The 19,204-nt window shown below is 41.7% G+C and overlaps 2 long non-coding RNA genes across 2 annotated transcripts in view; one reads left to right on the top strand and one right to left on the bottom strand.

Annotated features, from left to right (window-relative positions):
• LOC310827402 overlaps positions 1–1,596 on the bottom strand; it is a 29,757-nt gene extending 28,161 nt beyond the window's left edge. Inside the window, exon 1 of the long non-coding RNA XR_014556349.1 lies at positions 1,477–1,596. This is a non-coding gene — a long non-coding RNA (uncharacterized lncRNA). The remainder of the gene's footprint in view (positions 1–1,476) is intronic.
• The window catches only part of LOC310827367, a 180,077-nt gene that overhangs the window by 117,485 nt on the left and 43,388 nt on the right, over positions 1–19,204 (top strand). The gene's annotated exons all lie outside the window — the stretch shown is intronic.

The following is a 19,204-nucleotide window of genomic DNA, read 5'->3' as shown; positions in this document are numbered from 1 at the left end:
GAAAGATGGAAGTGGAAAGTAAGGATTGTTTGTCCCAGGTCTTGGGTTCATTTGTTATTCTGGTCTATTCTTTTCATAGGAAGAGCTTAACCCTGCCTATACAAGCCATTAATTCTGCTGATTAATTCGGTGCTGCACAAACCTAAGAACGGTGCTAAGAACAATGAAGTTCTTAGCAAGACTTACAGCAATTATATCTTATTTAGTATTTGTATTTTTCCTAGTACATTTTGAAAGGGTTGAAGGTGGATGAAGCTGATAAGAAATGAAGCAAACCTCAGATAGGTTCCTGACTTGTTTCTCATACATGAGGTTTATTTCTTCTGTCATAACTTCCTCATGGCTAGAATGAGATTATGACTTAAACTCTAGTATCCTGGCTCATGTGCTGGTTGATAAGGACTTGCCAGGACCTAAGGGATGGCTGTAACCTTTCCTAAGCATACAGCTTGATCCTGTAGCTTGTTGAATACTTCAATGGATGTGTTTTCATAATACTCAACCCTGCAAACAGGATAAACTTTATAGTGAACTTATAAGAAGAGAGATGGTTATTAAGGCATGTTCCAGGGATGTGTGAATGTACAGATGTTAATTGGAATATCATTATTTCCAGTCATTATTAGAAATATTATTTCCAATTTTACTTTGTGCAAACACCAGATTGCTTACAGGTGGGACTTAGTTTGCAAATGATCTTGCTCCAGGCACACAACTTCTGGGACGCTGCAGTGGGTGCCACCACTAATAGGTCCAATGGAAGGTGAGAGGTGGGGGTGGGGGACAGATTTTGGCATAACACAGGGTACCACTGAAATTTGAGATGCCAAAGTCCATCACTGCCCAAGGTAATGTGAAAGACTGCACATATAAGTTGAATTTGGAACATTTTTTATTATCCTGATGAACTAGCACAGTAAGAATGGTAATTAAAAAGCCTGCAGGTAATTAAGACCATAAAGCATTTGCTTTCAGGGTGCTTCCGTTAGAGCACCCAGTAGTAACATTGTAAGTAGTAGAAGATTCTACCCCCCCCCCAAAAAAAATCCCATAAAGCTAAAGTCCCCCCCCCCCAGAGCAAATAAAAATAAACTTTCATGGAAGGTTATAAACTCAGTGTTATTTGCCCAAGAGACTGTTCCAATCACTTGGGTAAACATAGAAAGTAGACTTGTGTAAATACATATTTAGGATTGGCTAAATAGTGAGGCATTTTAAAGACATATTTACCAAGTTAAATATACATTTTGGTACCAATATCATATGTATTTAAGTATGCTTCTTCGGCACTATTATAGTCTGAGGGGTAAACTTGAGTTGCAGACATGAAAATGCACAAAAAATTATTAACTAAGGAACAAGTGCTAGCACTGTTTATAAAGTGAGGAATCTTTGTATCATCAGCCTTCTTAGCTTAGTGAAACTCTGGGAATAGGGGAGAAACTTGATTCATTTCTCATTTAAAGGAGAACATACCTTTTTTGTATTTTCCAAGGAAATACATGAACCATTGTCTGAAATTCACACTTCAGCAGCCCAGTAACACATAAAAATTGTGCATAAAGTTTGTATAAAAATTGACATTTTAGTAGGAATATCATAGAAAAATACATTGGGGGAAATAGCTTTGCAAAAATGTGTGCATTAGCCAGAATTGCACACAAATACGTGTATACTAGGAGAAATGCACTCTAAAATGCTGGTGAATTCTGTGGAAGACTTTTAAAATAAACAGATCACAAACTGCTGTGGAAATGTAGAGAACTGAATTTATGACTGGAAAAAAGAGAGAAAAATGGAAACCAACAAATTCATGCATCACTAAACAGGAGCAAATACTCTCACACATTAATCTTGTGTGCCAACCGACTTGTGGCAGAACTGCCTTTCCCACTTTACTTCCAGTTGAAAGGCAGTCATGTAATGTGTTATGAGATGATAGCTCTGTTTAGTTGTTTCCCATGCACAGAATCTACATGTGGAGAAGGGAGCAATGGAGCCATGGCTTGCGAACACCTACATAGGCAAAGTTTATAGAAAGGGGTTCTGAGGATATGGAAGATTATATGTGAGCAGCTACTCATACATTGGCTTTTACTAAGGAGACACCAATACAGGATGTCAAGGCCAGATCCACAGTGTGGTCTTCTCCATACATATGTGGAGAGCAACTGAATGGGGCTCATGATGCATAAGTTCTCACAATAGTTTAGCATGTTAGCTGTAATTCATGCTTACAAAACTTGCTCATAACTGAGCCAGACCATTGGTCTGCTGAACCAAGTATTTAAAGGCAGTGATTTGAAGTTGAGACCTTCTAAAACATGTGCTCTGTTATTGACCTAAGGCCCCTTCTTGAGGGTATTTAAAGGTACAGCCCATTGTCTCTGATTAACTGGTCTTCTATATAATCTAGGGAGGTGATAACAATGGATACCTAACTCATCTATTTCTCTTGGAAATGTAATAGTGGAACAGGTATTATGAGGGTGCGAGAAGTCAGTGCACACCCAGTCTTTATTTTGTGCACATCCTGTCAGACTTCCAAGGTGCTTCAACTGATGTAGAAGGGACTGCACTATAAACACAGTAATGGCATTTAAAAAAATACATTTTTATCAAAAATGTACATTAAATTTACAAAATTGCAATAAGTTAGCAAAAGCCAAGACAATGGAGTGTACAATCAAAAACAGCCAGACGCAAAGCTGATTTAAATTTCAGTAGATGGAATGGCACTTCTGTTATCTGTTTGTGTCAGCAGCCCTTTTCGTATCAAGTCTTAACCTCGATTTGTTTTTCTTTAAAACAGAGGGAAATAATATGGAAACAATGGTCCAGGCGCTCTTCCGAGCGCATGAATAGCATTGCCACAAAATGCCATTAAATGAATGTGTAATATGGAGAGTTTGAAAAATAGACTGGCAACGAAACAAACACTCCATGTTATTTGTTGTTTAGCAGTAGATAGCTGCTAAATACTTCTTAATTACAATTTGTATTACTTTTATCCCATCTTCTTTTCTTTCTTTTTATTCTGTGGCTTAGCTCCTGCTTCCTTGTAAACTTCCTCAGGGAACACAAACTGCTGACTTTACATCTACTGACAGAAATGCCACAATATAAATTAAGTCAGGGATATGCTGGTTTTTGGGGGGTGCCAACCTAGATAAAAAGCCACTATGCAGCTGCAGAGTATAAAACTGTCCAGCTGAGCACTGATAAAATTTATCACAAGGGCACATATGAGGAGGCAGCTTAGAGAACAATTCTGTGGTAAAATGTGTAACAGCAAAATAACTAATGGAACATCATTACTTAATTGTAAATGCATCACAAGCTTAGGGTCTGATGTTAGTCTTTGGACTAGAAGCCTCTTAGCTCCTCTGACTTTTAAAATTAAGTAGCCATGAACAACATTCAGAATACTGTGCATACTGTCGAAAGTGTCACTGTTAGGAATCTGTTAGTTCAGGTTCCTGTAACGTATGTGGCTAATATCTAAAATATGAAATTGGGTTGAAACGCGAGATTGTAAAGAATTAATATACGTATAGTTTTGTGCCTTGTTTTGAACTCTGAAGTGCCAAACTTCCCAAGTTTTTACTGGCAGCCATGAAGGCTACAAATGGGTGGCCCAGTCCAGCGCGTGAACTTCAGCAGCCACAGCACAAAACTGTAAGATTGTGTAATCCAAACAATTTAATTGTCAAAAGGACTGTTTCTGTTCTAGATGATGCTGGGATCTCCCAGCTTCTCCTCCATCCTTCTGTGGTTCTGGCAGTCAATCACAGCACAAAGTCCTCAGGCAAAAACCCAAGATACGTTTGTTTCAGATCTATTTCAGGCCTGGAAAAGGCCAGATAGCTATTCTGCCAAAGATACAAATTTGAAAGTTTAAACAAATGTTAGCATCCATCAAAAAACATCCTACTTATTTATGGGAAAGATTTGGGTTTGAATCCAAATCCTCAGCTGGTGATAGAATTGTGTGCCCAGACAAAGTCTTACTGCAAGCCTACACAATTTGTAAGCCACCAAGCCAAATGCAGCTCACCAGTGATGTATGGCAGCCTGCCAAGTCCTTGACATTCACCCTGTATTTTGCAGTCCCAGGCAGGCAACAAAATGGGAAATTTATTAAGTCCTTGGCAAGTCACTGTACATGATTGGTAGGCTGCGTTCTGATGGGAGTTGGTGGGCAGTCACAACTTGCCCCTTATTATTTTGTTTGTAGATCGAGCCAAAGAGGCTGACACAGAAGGTGTGACATACTCTAGACTTCAATATTCTGAAGGAACAGGCTGATGGCCAGGAATTGATGATTCTTGTAAGTGGGCAGGAAGGTCACCCAGATCTCACACACCAAAGGTGGGATTTGGCTAGACTGTAGTCCGGAGACTGCTCAGAGCAGCTTCAGAGGGACATAGAAGCATATGGAACTGCCTTACATCAAGTCAGACCATTGCTCTATCCAGCTTAGTATTGTCTATCCTGAGTGCTGGCTCTAGGTGTTTGGAGACTCTTAAGCAACATGCATTGATGGTGGTGGTGGCATTCTTGAATGGGCTCAGCTACTGTTGCTTTATTCACTTGACCAATCTGGATAACTACTCAGACCACAAGGCAGGTGGAAGATGCTGGTCTAACTAATCTCTCTTGTAACTACTTGCATGCTTAGGGGGAATGGGTGAACATGTTGTGTCAGCAAGGAGGAGGGGCAGGGGTTAGTAGTGGGTCCTCTGATAAGATATGGGCCTTGGCAGATGTCTGATATTGCCTACAGCTGACACCAGCCTTCCCTTCTCTCACCTCAAAGGTCGCAACTCAACTCCTGTCTCTCAAATTATTATACATGGAGGAAGACTCTTCTCTACCTGCCAAGCATTTACTCTCTGTAGTTGTGAGTGTCAGGCTGTGTATGTGTGCAGAAGGGAAGCAGTGTGCTGGCATTTGTGTCTCTGAATCAAGCACCCAATTTCCACTTCCAGAGAGCCCAGAAAAGAGGGTGGGAGCTGATACCCAAAGAACAACAACATCAGCAACCAGTTTGTTAAGCCATCCCCAAAATTACTCCGAAAGGAAGAATAGCGACCAAAGTCTGAATTGTACTTTTCTAGGAACAGTGCTAGAAAGCAGGCCTTGTCCCTGGTAAATAAGGTAAATTGCAGCTTATGAATTCTGTGGAGACCTATAACTGAAGTGTTTGCACTTCTTTATTAGGATGCACACTTTCTGATTTAAATAACAACAAACAATATCTAGACCCCTTAAAAGTCACTATTCCAAATTACTTACAGTCCAGAGAACCGGGAACTGTATTGCCTAGGGTTTACGTTTTTATTTATTTTATTTTATTCCAGAATACCTCAAGCAAAAAAGCAATTTGTGATTCAGGACAGCTACTGTGGTATGTCTATAAGCCAATTCTGTGTGACACATTGTCCTTGCTTTCTAAAGTGGGCTTCATCTCACTTTTAATGTGTGAAAGGAGAGATTATTCAACACCGTGGTAGACACATTTCTGTTCTCAAGAACACTGTGATATCATTAATCTTCTGGCAAGTCTGCAAAGCAGGTTATATGAATGCAAGTATTTTGCAAGGCTATAAATAAAGTTTAAAGAGAAAAAGAGACAGAAAGAAAGGCTGGCTTCTTACAGCTTTTATTTCTGTAATACAAGCTTTATTAACTGTACACTGGTTTACTAGTAATCACACTTTTAAAAAACTCTTTATTGCTTTTAGAAACCTCTTTATTTGTCCAGGAAATGTTGGGGGGGGGGGGAGAGACATCTTATACCAGAACTGTGCTAAGGCACACTAAAAAGAGAGAGAGATAGCAGTGGTATAAAGACTGTGATCCTAAGCATATTTAATTCGGAGCAAGGTCCATTAACACAGTGGAATTTTCTTCTGAGTAAACACACATAGTATTGGGCTGAAAAGTTATAGTTATGGCTGGCAATAAGAAAAGCTTAATTCAAGCTTATTTGCAAACACTGAACATTCAAAACACTGAACATATTTGTGAATGTTCCACATTCCTGAATTGCTTCTACAATAGGAAGCAATTGCAGCTTCATTACAGTGAAGCATTGCTCTTCTTCAATTAGTTGGAAGCAGAATTAATAAAGTAGTTCCACACTGAAGTATATTATCCATCATGCCTGGCCTCATGTGAAGGTCCTTCTGTAATGTTTACTTGAAAGCAAATTCCATTCACAAAATGATAAATCCCCAACCTTGTTCGTTTCCCCTTCCCCGCTTTTATTCGCTAGTGCTTCATATTCACCACAGCAGTGGTTTTACACTTCTTAATTCTGTGTTATAGTCAGTTCCTGGTTCCTGTGGAAGAGACTGATTTCATCTCATTTTTATTGTAAAGTAGTAACTTGCTAAGGGGATGCGGGTGGTGCTGTGGGTTAAACCACAGAGCCTAGGACTTGCCGATCAGAAGGTAGGCAGTTCAAATCCCCACAACAGGGTGAGCTCCCGTTGCTTAGTCCCTGCTCCTGCCAACCTAGCAGTTCGAAAGCACATCAAAGTGCCAGAAGATAAATAGGTACCGCTCTGGCAGGAAGGTAAATGGCGTTTCCGTGTGCTGCTCTGGTTCGCCAAAAGCGGCTTAGTCATGCTGGCCACAAGACCCGGAAGCTGTACGCCGGCTCCCTCGGCCAATAAAGCGAGATGAGTGCCGCAACCCCAGAGTGCGTCACGACTGGACCTAATGTTTAGGGGTCCCTTTACCTTTAATTTGCTAAGAGAGAAATTGAGATGCAAATCAACAGAGAAAACCAGTAATTAAAGTACCCCATGGGGAGCAGCAACTGGTTATTTAAAAGGCAATTGATTTTGCCCAACCAAAGATGGCCACCCTAACCAGATGCCCATGGAAACCCTATATGCAAGGCCTGAGTGCAACAGCACTCCATGTTCCTGCAGCTTCCCACAACTGGCTTTCAGAGTCATACTGCTTCAAACAGTAGAGGTAGAACATAGTCACTATCACTATTCACTCCATGAATTTGTCTAATCCTTTTTTTAAAGCCATCCATGTTCATGGTCATCATTGCATCTTATGGGAACACATTCCACAGCTGAACCAGGTACTGCACGAAGAAGTACTTTCTTTTCGCCTGTGCTGAATCTTCCAACATTCACCTGAGTTCTAGCAAGATGAGAGAGGGAGAAAAAAATGTTATCTAGCTGCCTATTATATATTTATTTCCCAAATTAGTATGCTGTTCGATTGCAATAAAATCGCTAAGTGGATTATTATCATTACATTTATTCCAGTTTTTCTTCATAGAGCTCAAGGTGTCACACCTGGTTCTCATTTTATCCTCACAACAACCCTGTGAGGTAGGTTAGACTGAGGGACAGTGACAAGCCCAAAGTCATCCAGTGAGCTTCATGACTGAGTGTGGATTTGAATCCTGGTCTTTCAGGTCCTAGACCAACACTCTGAAACCAGGATTTTCCAGTGTTTACAATCAATATATATTTACATTCTTTTTCATATTTCTGCTTAACACATATTTCTGCTTAACACAGCACCTTGGTAGGTATTATTCTTCAAACCTTCAAAATGAGCTTTTATCAGACAGTCTGCAGGGAAAGTTCTAGAAAGAGCAGAAAGAGCTTCTGCTTTAGAAATGGGGCTTTGAGATCCAGTCAACCTTGTATTCAAAAAAGTTGAAATGTATTAGCTCTCATTTCTTCATACATACCAAAATCTTACAGTATATTTATCAACCTCTTTTTTAAAAGATGGCATGTGGGTGATATTTCAGATCCATTACTTTCTCTACTCTGCAGAAAACCAGCAATACAATGATGAAGGACAGGACAGGGGCATTTGCTTAAATATAGAAGTGTGGCTGTTAGAATTTGCTCAGAAATTTGGAGTGATGGTAGAACTCAGTCCCTAGGGAGAAATGATTAGTGCTCAGATTGCCAGAATGAGGAGAAATGGTCCTAGGTGCATGTTAAGCTGCACAATGCTTATGATACATTGTCTTTGTAATTTGTCACACAGGTGTCACAACTACTTATGTGAGTCAGTGACATTTCTTTGACAATCAGATCATATTTGTCTTTTGTTTCCTATGACATGGCACCAATCAAGCTCTCATTTCTTAGCAGGGATCATTCCATACTTAATAGAATCACTTTTCCCTAAGGAACTGAATGGGCTTGTAGCAAAAGCAGTTAAGAAGTAGGCTATTTTTATTCTGAGAGCAACAGGAGAAAGTTAGCCCTGCAGGAAATAGGATGTGTAGGATGCTTAGGCATTGCAGTAGGGAATCATTAGACTTGAGGAGAACAGAAGGCCATCAAAACCCAACTTTCACCTCCCCAGCTGATCCTTCACAAGCCAGTTCATCTGCAGGTTAAACCAAGGGAGAGAGCTAGAATGAACAAGGTGTTTGTAGAGAACTCAGGGTCACTTCTTGCTTTGCGTTTTTTGCACTCTCTTTCAGGTACCCAAGTGCAAAAAGAAAGAAAGAAAGAAAGAAAGAAAGAAAGAAAGAAAGAAAGAAAGAAAGAAAGATGCATATACTTTTCATGATTCAAAAATGGCACATGAGGCTTACTAACAGATAAATGGGGTTAGAATTGCATCCTATATGAAGGTTTGAACCTGGATGTCTGTTAGTCCAACGTTCTATCCATTGCAGCATGCTAGCTTTCAATTAGGGGCCTGGCCTCTCTGCCTTTGCCTGGTCAAAATGTATACACAGTGCTTTCCACTTGTTGCTTCTTAGGATCAAGCTAATGTCAGGAACCCACAACTGAAGACCCACCAGAAATTGGTGCCCACAGTTGTAGTGTACCTTCCAAAATTTCTCTGATGAAAATAGGGATGTCCTGAGGAAAAGAGAGATGTTCTGGGATCAAATCAGAAACTGGGACAGTTTCTGTAAATCCAGGGCTGTCCTTGGAAAATAGGGACACTCGGAGGGTCTGAGTCTCTCCGTAACAAAAGAAAACAATGGCTGTCTTTCTTGACTTGAAATTCAGAACCCAACATTAATGGCCTAAAAAGAGGAAGGGGGAGCGTTCTTGCCATTCATTATCTTCCAAAGTTAATCACCATTTCAAGTGACAGTTGAGGCTTCTCTCTCTGTCTGTCTCTAAAACAGGTTTTAACACAACTGTGTCCAGACGTTGTTGAATACAGTGGTACCTCAGGTTAAGTACTTAATTCGTTGTGGAGGTCTGTACTTAACCTGAAACTGTTCTTAACCTGAAGCACCACTTTAGCTAATGGGACCTCCTGCTGCTGCCGTGCCACCGGAGCAAGATTTCTGTTCTTATCCTGAAGCAAAGTTCTTAACCTGAAGCACTATTTCTGGGTTAGTGGAGTCTGTAACCTGAAGCGTATGTAACCTGAAGCATATGTAACCCGAGGTACCACTGTACAAGATTTTGGTTTAGGTCCATCACAGGCAAGGCTGCACATTTTAGTTTGAACGGTTCCATGGTGATGATGTCATTTCTCTACAATGGATGCTGGGCAAGGCTTTGTTGCTTAGACAAAATAATATCTAGCCAAACTTAAATAGTAGGGATTGGTAAAATTCAGGTGCCTGAAATGAGGCTATTTCACTTTTTTATTTTCAAGGGAGGGGAAGTCTTGAAATTCACTTCTGTTTTGAGTGGGGGCTTATTCTTAACAGTAGTAGTGACTCTTCTCTCTGTGTGCATGCGCGCACACACGCACGCAAACACCATTACAGTGGTACCTCGCAAGACGAATGCCTCGCAAGACGAAAAACGCGCAAGACGAAAGAGTTTTCCATTTTTTGAGTCGTTACGCAAGACGAATTTCCCTATGGGCTTGCTTCGCAAGATGAAACGTCTTGCGAGTTCTTGCGAGTTTGTTTCCTTTTTCTTAAAGCCGCTAAGCCGTTAATAGCCGCTAAGCCGCTAATAGCTGTGCTTCGCAAGACGAAAAAACCGCAAGACGAAGAGACTCGCGGAACGGATTAATTTCATCTTGCGAGGCACCACTGTATTTCCCCACTGCTATAGGAGGCAGAAGGGCCCTGTCAGGAGCCCAGCTCAAGTGTGCATTGGATTCAACAAACAAACGAGCAAACAAAGAACACTGCAGTTTTTAAAAAATCTTTATTGGAAATAAATTGCTTTCACTGAGCCTTTTCTGAATTGATCGTGAGGGGGTGAATGGGGAGTTTGGCCTATTACTAGTCCCCCTGTCCCATTAAGGAATGTCAATTCTACAAATTGCATTTGTGTTGCCTTACCCACGCTGATGAACTTAAAATACCTACCTTGCTTCATAAAAGCAATGGCAAACCTTGTGATGAAATTGCAGAGATGCCACATTTGAAGTTGGTGGAGCGGCCAGGTTTAGCATTGTTCAGAGAAATTAGCAGACACAATTAACCAGGTTCCTGTCCGTGCAAGGTGAAATGGAAGCACTGAATGCCACCCATTCAGTATTTTTAATGGTTTCAACAAGGATAGAATAAGAACAGATTTATGGCCAGGGAGATGAACAGCATGAGACTTCTACCCCATTTAATATGATGCATACTTCTGAGTGGAAAAAGAACAAAAACAAAACAGGGCATGCAGAGATATCAGCAATAAGTAGTGCAATGTGATGCTGACTGTCCCACCTCATATAATTTTCAGTCACAGATTATGCCAATCAGCTTCCAGTGTAGACCATTGCAGCATGATCCTATGTCAGTTTACTGCAAAGTAAATTTCTTTGACTTCAGTAGGACTAATGCCCCCAGCCTAGTATGTGTGTACAGGGCTGCAGCCTTAGTTAACCTTGTCACTTAGAGAAAAGTGTCATTTCTTGCTCTGTAGGAAGGACACCAGGGTTTTTAAAGAAAATGCTTTTTAGGATTGCTTCCAAACTCTAATTCATTTCATCCCTTTGGAAATGATTCTTCTCTGGGGCTTCACAATAAAGAAATGCTAGGGCTGTGGCTTGGCTCCTACCAGAGCTCTGTTAAAGGAGGCTTCCAATATAGGAAAATAATTTCCTTTTATGAAGAGTGCTTTTATGATTGATTTAATTTTAATTTTACATGCTACTTCCAATGCTCGTCTCAACCAATGGGTTTTTACAGGCTGTTTCTGCAGCTGTGCTTTGCTTTGTTGCCTGAACAGTCTTTCAAATCTACTCTGGTGCTGTCTTAACCTGCTGTTAGCCCATTACTTGAAATCTGTGGGAGGAGAAAGAGACAAATTGTGTCACTGTTCCTTATCAAAGGACCACACAGTTGCTCGCCACTTTGACTCCATGATGGATAGTTATCTTGAAGTATGACAGGTGGGAGAGTAGAAATTTCCAAGGAAACAATGTAGGGGCCCAGTCACATTTTGTTATTGACACTTAATGTGATAAGCACATAGGGTTAATCTATCTCTTATATTATCCCAAACCACCTTTCTCTTTGTCTGCAAGATGCTGCCTTTTTCTCATCAGATCGACACTGCAGGAAACAGGTCAAGGAGATAGCAAACAACATCCCCCCTTTCCCACATTTTTTATTTGCAGGATCAAATTACAAAGAAGCCCAGCAGACTTCATTCAGTGCAGAGGCCTACCGAAAAACATATTCTTTTATAAAAACATGTTGCCATTATTTGGGGGGGCCCACAAGGGTCATGTGCCTCCATGTTTTTGCCCTTTGGGAGGGCAAAAATGGGGAAAATGTGACTGTCACATATATGGGGGGAAATGTGACTGTCATATATATGGTGATGGTCTGGCGTTTCTGAATGACTCTCACACTGACAGGGCCATCAAAATGGTTACCGCACCTCCCCCAACAGATGGAAATCTGAAATTTGGTGCACATTCAATTGACTCTAAGACACTTACTGAATTGTCTAAAAATGCCTCTTACCTGACTTCAGACTATGCAGTGTGCTTCTCAAGCACAGACCACAAGCTGAGCCGCAATTCAGAATTTAGGGCAGACTGTGGGACTTCTCTACAGAATGGCAAACTTGGATTGTGGTGAGCTTTTCCTTGACACCCAGCAAAAAAACAACAACAACAACAAAAAACAGTGTTTTTTTATGTATTTCACTGAAGTCCTGTGAGTGAGCGGTCAGTTTTTGTCTAAGACCTATAAACCGAATAAAATTTGAAAATTGAAACAAAAAGGAAGAGCATACCCCATGCTCCAACAAGTGAGGGCTGGAACCTTTGTTCCACTTGCCACAAAAATCCCACCACAAATTACCTCTCTGTCATGATGGAGACCCATTTGCCCATTTAGAAGTGCTGCCTGGAAGGGGTTCTGCAGTTTCCATGTCCTTCTCTGCCCTTCTGGCAGACAGCTGAGTGGGTGTGGAGACTCTCAACTTGAAGGTTGGGCTCTCCTCTGTAGGTGTTTCTAAATATTACAGGCTGGGTACTGATCAGACACCAGTGCTATGAGGGTGGCAGTTTTCTACAATATCCCAGTAGTGAATTCCAGTAATGAGCTTTAGTTAGCCTTCAGTCTGCCACAAGACTCCAACCTGGTGGAACGCTCTGTCTCAAGAGACCAGGGCCCTGCGGGATCTGATTTCTTTCTGCAGGGCCTGTAAGACAGAGTTGTTCCACCTGGCCTTTGGCTTGGAATCAGCCTGATCACCTCCCCCTCTTTCCTTTTCCTTCTGTGATGGAACCTCTATTTGGGGACTTTCCTGGCTTTTTTCTGGCCCATGTAGGACCAGTCTGGATAGTTGGCCTTGGTGAAGATTTGAAGTTTTCTCCCCCCAAACAGTTTTTGATCTGGGCTTCCACTGAAATGAGGCTGCATTTTAAGTTGTATTTTAATCTTGTTTTTAAGTTGTATTTTCATCAATTGTTTTTATACCTGATGGTAGCCACCCCGAGCCTGGTCTTGGCTGGGGAGGGCAGAGTATAAATAAAATTATTTATTATTATTATTATTAGTAGTAGTAGTAGTAGTATGGATTAGTGGCTGATGATGCAGTAAGATTGCTTTCCACTGCTGCATTCCAAGTCACATTTTTAGGTTGCTCTACACACCAAAGAGAGGATGTCTTTAACCAATGTGCACTGCCAGATTTGTTTCCCTGTTTCCCAGATTTCAGTAAAGCTGTAATCTGCACATACACTGGGATCTGCACATGTGTAATGGCTGCCTCAACTGTACACACCTCAGCTTAACCGCGGTTTATGTTTTCAAATCAGATGGATTGAGGAAAAATGCATCAAAAACCAGTATTTCTTGAGATGTTGCACAATAAGTATAGATTGTGGCTAAAATCATCTGTACTCGGCTTCAAACACCAGCAGTGGGAGTGCACTGGAGCCAGAGCAAATGGTAATGCATACGCAGCCTTTGACTCTAATTCAACAAAACATATGGGGAGTGGCAAGAACTGCAGCTAAGTAATTCTAGACCCTGGTTTAAATGGTCACACAGGCCCCCCATTTAGATGACCGTGGGAGGTATTTCAGTTATCATTTCCTTCCTTCTGGCCGTTGCATGCAAAACATAGAATCATAGAATTGTAGAGTTGGAAGGGACCATGAGGGTAAATGAAGTCCAACCCCTGCAATGCAACTGTGTGTGTGTGTGTGTGTGTGTGTGTGTGTGTGTATTCTTATCTGTAAGACACCTTGAGTCCCTGTCAGGAGAAAGGTGGGGTTTGAATAAATATAATATAATTATAATAAACTGATGATAATAATAATTACATGAATAAAACTGAGTTGGCATCTGCTGTCCTTGTGCTAAGAGTATTTATTTGGGAATAAGTTGTGGGGGTTTTTAAGGGACTATATATATTTAAAGCAAAAATTATAAGATGAACACCTGTCATCATGTATATGCCCAACCAGCTGCCCCTTGACTATAAAGTGTTTTTAAAACACCTGTTTCCCACTGTCTCCATCATCTGCACCTCCCTGAGTAGTCACTTTGGGGGGTCCTGGACTGTGGAGCTCTGGCCTCAGCCCCAAGAACCCACCCTAGATGTATTGCTGTGCCGGTAGACCTTTAACCCCCAATGAACCCATGCTGAACAGTTGTTCAGTGGAGAAGGGGGGGGAGAGATTGAATCCAGTCTTCTGCTCCCCTTCCCGAATAGCCTCAAATCAGCAGGATTTGAGCAGTGTCCAAAAGGGTGATGGGTGGGCTTCTCATCCAGCTGGTGATCCATGCATGAGCAGATAACCCTGGCTTCAAGGCACCACTTTCTTCTGCATTGCCTCAAAATGATTGTTAGCCAAAGCTAGAAAGAAAACACGGAAATATTCCGCTGTAGGAAAGACGAAGGGAGCCAACCGATTTCACTTCCTCCTCCTAAATCGTCTGCTTTTGTTTTTGTCATTGTTCCTTTTATTAATGATTATTTTCTGTAAGATAATGAATCAGGGTGTGTGTGTGTGTGTGTGTTTGGGGACCCTTATCCTTCCTTACCTTGAATACTTTGTGGAGCACACAGCATGTGCTTGGCTGCACCATCTGCTTTCCTGTTACAATTACCTTTCTACGCAGAAGGGTGACCTGCTAGGTTTACAGCTGCCCTTTGGCTGATATCGTCGCTCCATAACCTCCAGCCCCCTTGTCCCTTTGCTCCCTTCCCCTAAAACATGGTTCTCACATACTTTTCCTTCTCCCATTCTGACTGCAACAGCTGAACAGCACAAATCTCAAAGAGCAGCAGCAGAAGAGGCCCCAAACAGCAGCAGCAGCACTAGTAAATGTGAAAACATGCCAACATGAAGCTAACATCCCTTTGACTGACAAGGTCCCAAACCAGGGTTTAGTCAATGTTATTTGTTGGACAAAGTGGATGGCATCCGTTCCTTTGGTTTAAAATTGGTGGAATTGACAAGATGGGACAAAGGAGTAGAGCAGACCTGGAAGTACCACTAAACGACTTTGTCACTATAGATAGGGTGTACTAATCAATCAATCAATCAATCAATCAATCAATCAATCGATTAATTAAAATGGATGTGGGAATAATGACCCACTAGATGGGATTGTTGTAAAGATTACTAAAACAAAGTATGCGAAGTAATCTGAGCACTTTTGAAAAGCGCTTACTAAATACCAACAGTATCAGCATTATTATTGTCTGATTTTTCTGAGACAATTTCATTAATTTTAAAGAGCTGGTGGTAAGGCAGGGGTTGCCAGTGTCCATGGATGCAGAAATGCTGAAACTAGAAGCATTGTAGCCAATTGAACAGGTTGCTGTGTGTGCTTTGTTTCATGCCCCCCCGTGTGTGTGTGTGTGTGTGTGTGAGAGAGAGAGAGAGAGAGAGAGAGATGTTTGCTGATAGGGATGGATGGATCTGTTAATTTTGGTTATCCTAGTTTTTCATTTTTCCAAACTTAAATTCAGCTCTCCACATTTCTGCAGCAGCGATTTGTAGATTTTTTAGACTCCTCATGAAAATCCATCAGCGTTTTAGTATGAATTTGTCCTAGTAAACACACTTTTAGATGTAGTTTGACAATTGTTCATACTTTGGAAGCAGTTCTCCCTAATCTAACATGTTATTTTCAGTAATATATTTATTTCTAGGCACACTTTTGCCTAATGCATGCCTTTGTAGAAACATACTTTCGTTGAAGAACAGCATTACAAAATTCAGATAAGTGCAAATCCTGAGAGATAGCCGCGTTTCGGTTAACATATTGTTGAAGTAAATGCAAATTGGGTGGGTTCACCTTTAAATGTGAACTGAATCAAATTTCTCCTCCATCCCGACTTGTGACAATTTGTAGATATGTCCATGTGCTAAGGATTTTGGGATATTGTTTATTAAATTTATTTTGGGATATTATTTATTTTTAATTTAAACTGGGGTGCTATCTCTGTTCTTTCGCCCATTCATCTGATGTGTGAATTCAGCGTGGCTCATTCCCAAACCCATTTCATCTACTGCAAACTGCCCCAATATCTACCAGTAGATTCCAATCTTCCTTCTGCCCACCCTTGCTCTAGATAGGGTACAAATGAGCCCTCGGTGTCTGGGCAAAGCTATTGTCCAAGGCAAAACTCACCCTATTAATGGATGGTGCTCAAGTGACAAAAATGATCTGGGAGACAAACAATAGGTGGACTATCTGGGGATTTTAGACAACTGCATTTCCGTTAATGTGAGGTTTTTCCACTCTCTGTCTCTTTTCTCCCACTCTTTGTCTTTCTTGCATGCTTAGAGTAACTCTCCGGGGAAGGACTGTCTCTTAATATGTGCATGAACAGGCCTTCCCACAATAAGATCCAGTTCTTAGAATGGCACCTGCAGGCACTCTGTATTATAAAATAATAGTTTAAGACTTTCGAAGATGACAAAACTCAAAGTTCCCTTTCAAATTTATAAAAATGACACTCTCTATTGATCTAGGCTTAGGACAGGGATAGTGTCAAAACAGCAGTAGTAGCTGAGGCACAAATGTACAACGTTATTGTTCAGAGCGCGTACGTATAAGGCCTATTAGGCTTTGATTTGTTCACGATCGCGCTTACCACTTTGTTAAAAAATAAAAGGAGAGGAAGAAAAACAATAGTCCTCTGTTCATACAAGTTAGGTTTTGCTCTTGTTAAAGCAGTCAGGGATTCAGACTGTATTCTAGCATGCCTTAAGAAAGGCAGGACGAGCAGGGGAAAGTACATATTGAATAAAAGGACGAACACAATGGGATTTACAATGCTTTACTTCATTCTGAGCAATTCTTCCACATAATGCTGTTCATCTTTTGTTTCTTGTTCCATCAGAGGAGAGACGGGGGTGAACTCAAACATGGTGTTGGCAGAATTTATTAAGGTGAAGAAATGTTTCCACTTCTAGCAAAATGGATTTCGAACCTGTTCAAGTACCTCCATCATCATGTGGATGGACTTTGAATACTTTGATTTAATGTCACCACAGAAGCTCTCTCCATAATAGTGGCACCAGTACATGTCATAGCAGCAAGATGGTGGCATTGTGAGGGTTAGGCAGAAAGGAAAGGGATAAAGCAGTTCAACTGGCCAGGGCTTTTTATTTGTTTTGCTATAGCACCATTATGCGAAAGAGAGAGGGGAAACTGGCCTTAAAGTGCTGGAGGATCACATTTTATATTGAAAAAGTACATCTTATTATCATTGCCTGTGGCAAATGCATGAAGTGGAACTGTTAGCAGGCAAACATTTGAAGAAAACTGTCATTCATGTATTGCCTCATTTACTTCACATGGTTATTGTGAGGATAAAATGGGGAGGGAAAGAAGAATGATGTATATCGTATTGAGCTCTTTGGAGGAAAAGTGGACTATAAATGTAATGATACATAAATAACAGTGTGCAGGAAGAAAGAGGCAATATTGCACCCCACCCTACTCCATGAGTGTTGCTACATGATTTATTTGAGACCATCACCCAAGGCCCTCAGAAGTCTCAGATTCTGCAAGGCATGTCTGTGTGAATTCACCTCTAGCCTCTGGCACTCTCTTCTCTTTCTCACATCAGTCCCAAAACTCATGACCTTTAAAAGTGCCTTGGGTGAACATGCCATTCATGTACTTCCCCATCTTACCTCAAACTGTACAAAGCCAAGCCCATAGTCACTCTGCTTCACACCAAAACAACTTGAAAAAGGGGTGCTCTCTTCTCTGCTGTTTTGCAAAACACCAACAATAAACCTCACGCTTCTCCGCTCCACTTCCTCAGTGGTGCTGCTGGAGTTCAGCAGCCCACAGTGTAAGTATACACAACTGAGAGGAAAGGAAACACTTCCCCCCTGCCCCATCCGTTCCTCTTGCTGGAGGTGCTATAGCTGGGGAAAGGGATGCATATACAGTGGTACCTCAGGTTAAGTACTTAATTTGTTCCGGAGGTCCGTACTTAACCTGAAACTGTTCTTAACCTGAAGCACCACTTTAGCTAATGGGGCCTCCTGCTGCCACCGCGCCGCTGGAGCATGATTTCTGTTCTCATCCTGAAGCAAAGTTCTTAACCTGAAGCACTATTTCTTAGCAGAGTCTGTAACCTGAAGCGTATGTAACCTGACGTACCACTGTAGAAAATGCCTCCTGGTTTGAGCAAAAGCAGCAGTGGCAGAGAATAGGAAAGCCACCCCTCTCCAGTTCACCAAGCTCTTATCCAATTATCTATTCATGCTCTAACTTGGGACTCACTGGCCACTGCTGCCCTGCAGTTAACATTGCACCAACCACCCATGAGTTTGGATTGTATCACTTGCATTGTATTGTGTCACTGCAGCTTCTTGACATCATGGAGCTGAGCTGGTATAATTGTGTGAAACGATCATGGGTGCTTCAAGTGCACAGGATGTCAGCATTTTCAGTGTGGTTTCTGTGAGGGAAAGGAACATTGCTAGTTTTGCTGGGATGGAAGCCTACCACAGAGAGGAGCGGGGCCAGGTAAGCCCTGCCCTGCATAATCAATCACAAGATGCAGTGCACACACCCCATTTGAATGCCAATGTCCATCAACTTTGGGGCCCCCCGGCCCCTCAAAAAAATTTTGGGGGGGGAGGGCAAAAGGACCTCAGCCCCTCGGAGTTGGCTCCTATGACCTCCCACAACCTCTGGTACCTTTTTGGACCAGAGGGCCAGATCACAATCTGTCCCTACCCCATGGGTCAAATTTGACAAGAGGGTTGGACAACCCACCAGGACTAGCCGTGTGATGGAGCTGTCCATGGGGGACTCAGTTGCACAGTTCGTTCAGCTGCATTTCTACCTACCATACACCTGAGACTACATATAGGGACAGGTGAGCGTGATGTGGGAAAAACAGCCTTGTGGGCCAAACTGGGACCCACCCCGGGCCAAATTTGGCCCACAGGCTGGATGTTCCCCACCCTGGAAGATCAGGTAAGTGCCTCTGGGTCCACTACAGTTCAGATGAGAGTGTCTGGGGCAACCCATCCAGATGGTCAGGGTATAAATAATAAAATTGTTTTTATTATTATTATAAATGAGATATTCTACATGGATGTCTGCTGTTCATCTCACAGGGTTGGGCCTGTTGTGAACTGGGTGCCATTAAAGAGCAGCAGACTGTCGGTTATTTGTTTACTTTCTTCTTGATTTAATTTCGGGGGGGGGGGGGGAATCATTTGGATATTTTGCCTTGGCATTTTTTTTGGAAAATAAATAGAGCATTGGGAGCATCAAACACATAGGCAGAGAGGCACAGAATCTTCTCACTTCCACTAATGTATC

This window comes from Podarcis gaigeae (genome assembly GCF_964106915.1).
Source record: "Podarcis gaigeae genome assembly, chromosome: 11".
NCBI lineage: Eukaryota > Metazoa > Chordata > Lepidosauria > Squamata > Lacertidae > Podarcis > Podarcis gaigeae.
Note: the sequence above shows the minus strand (reverse complement) of the source record. Positions and strands in the feature narration are given on the sequence as shown.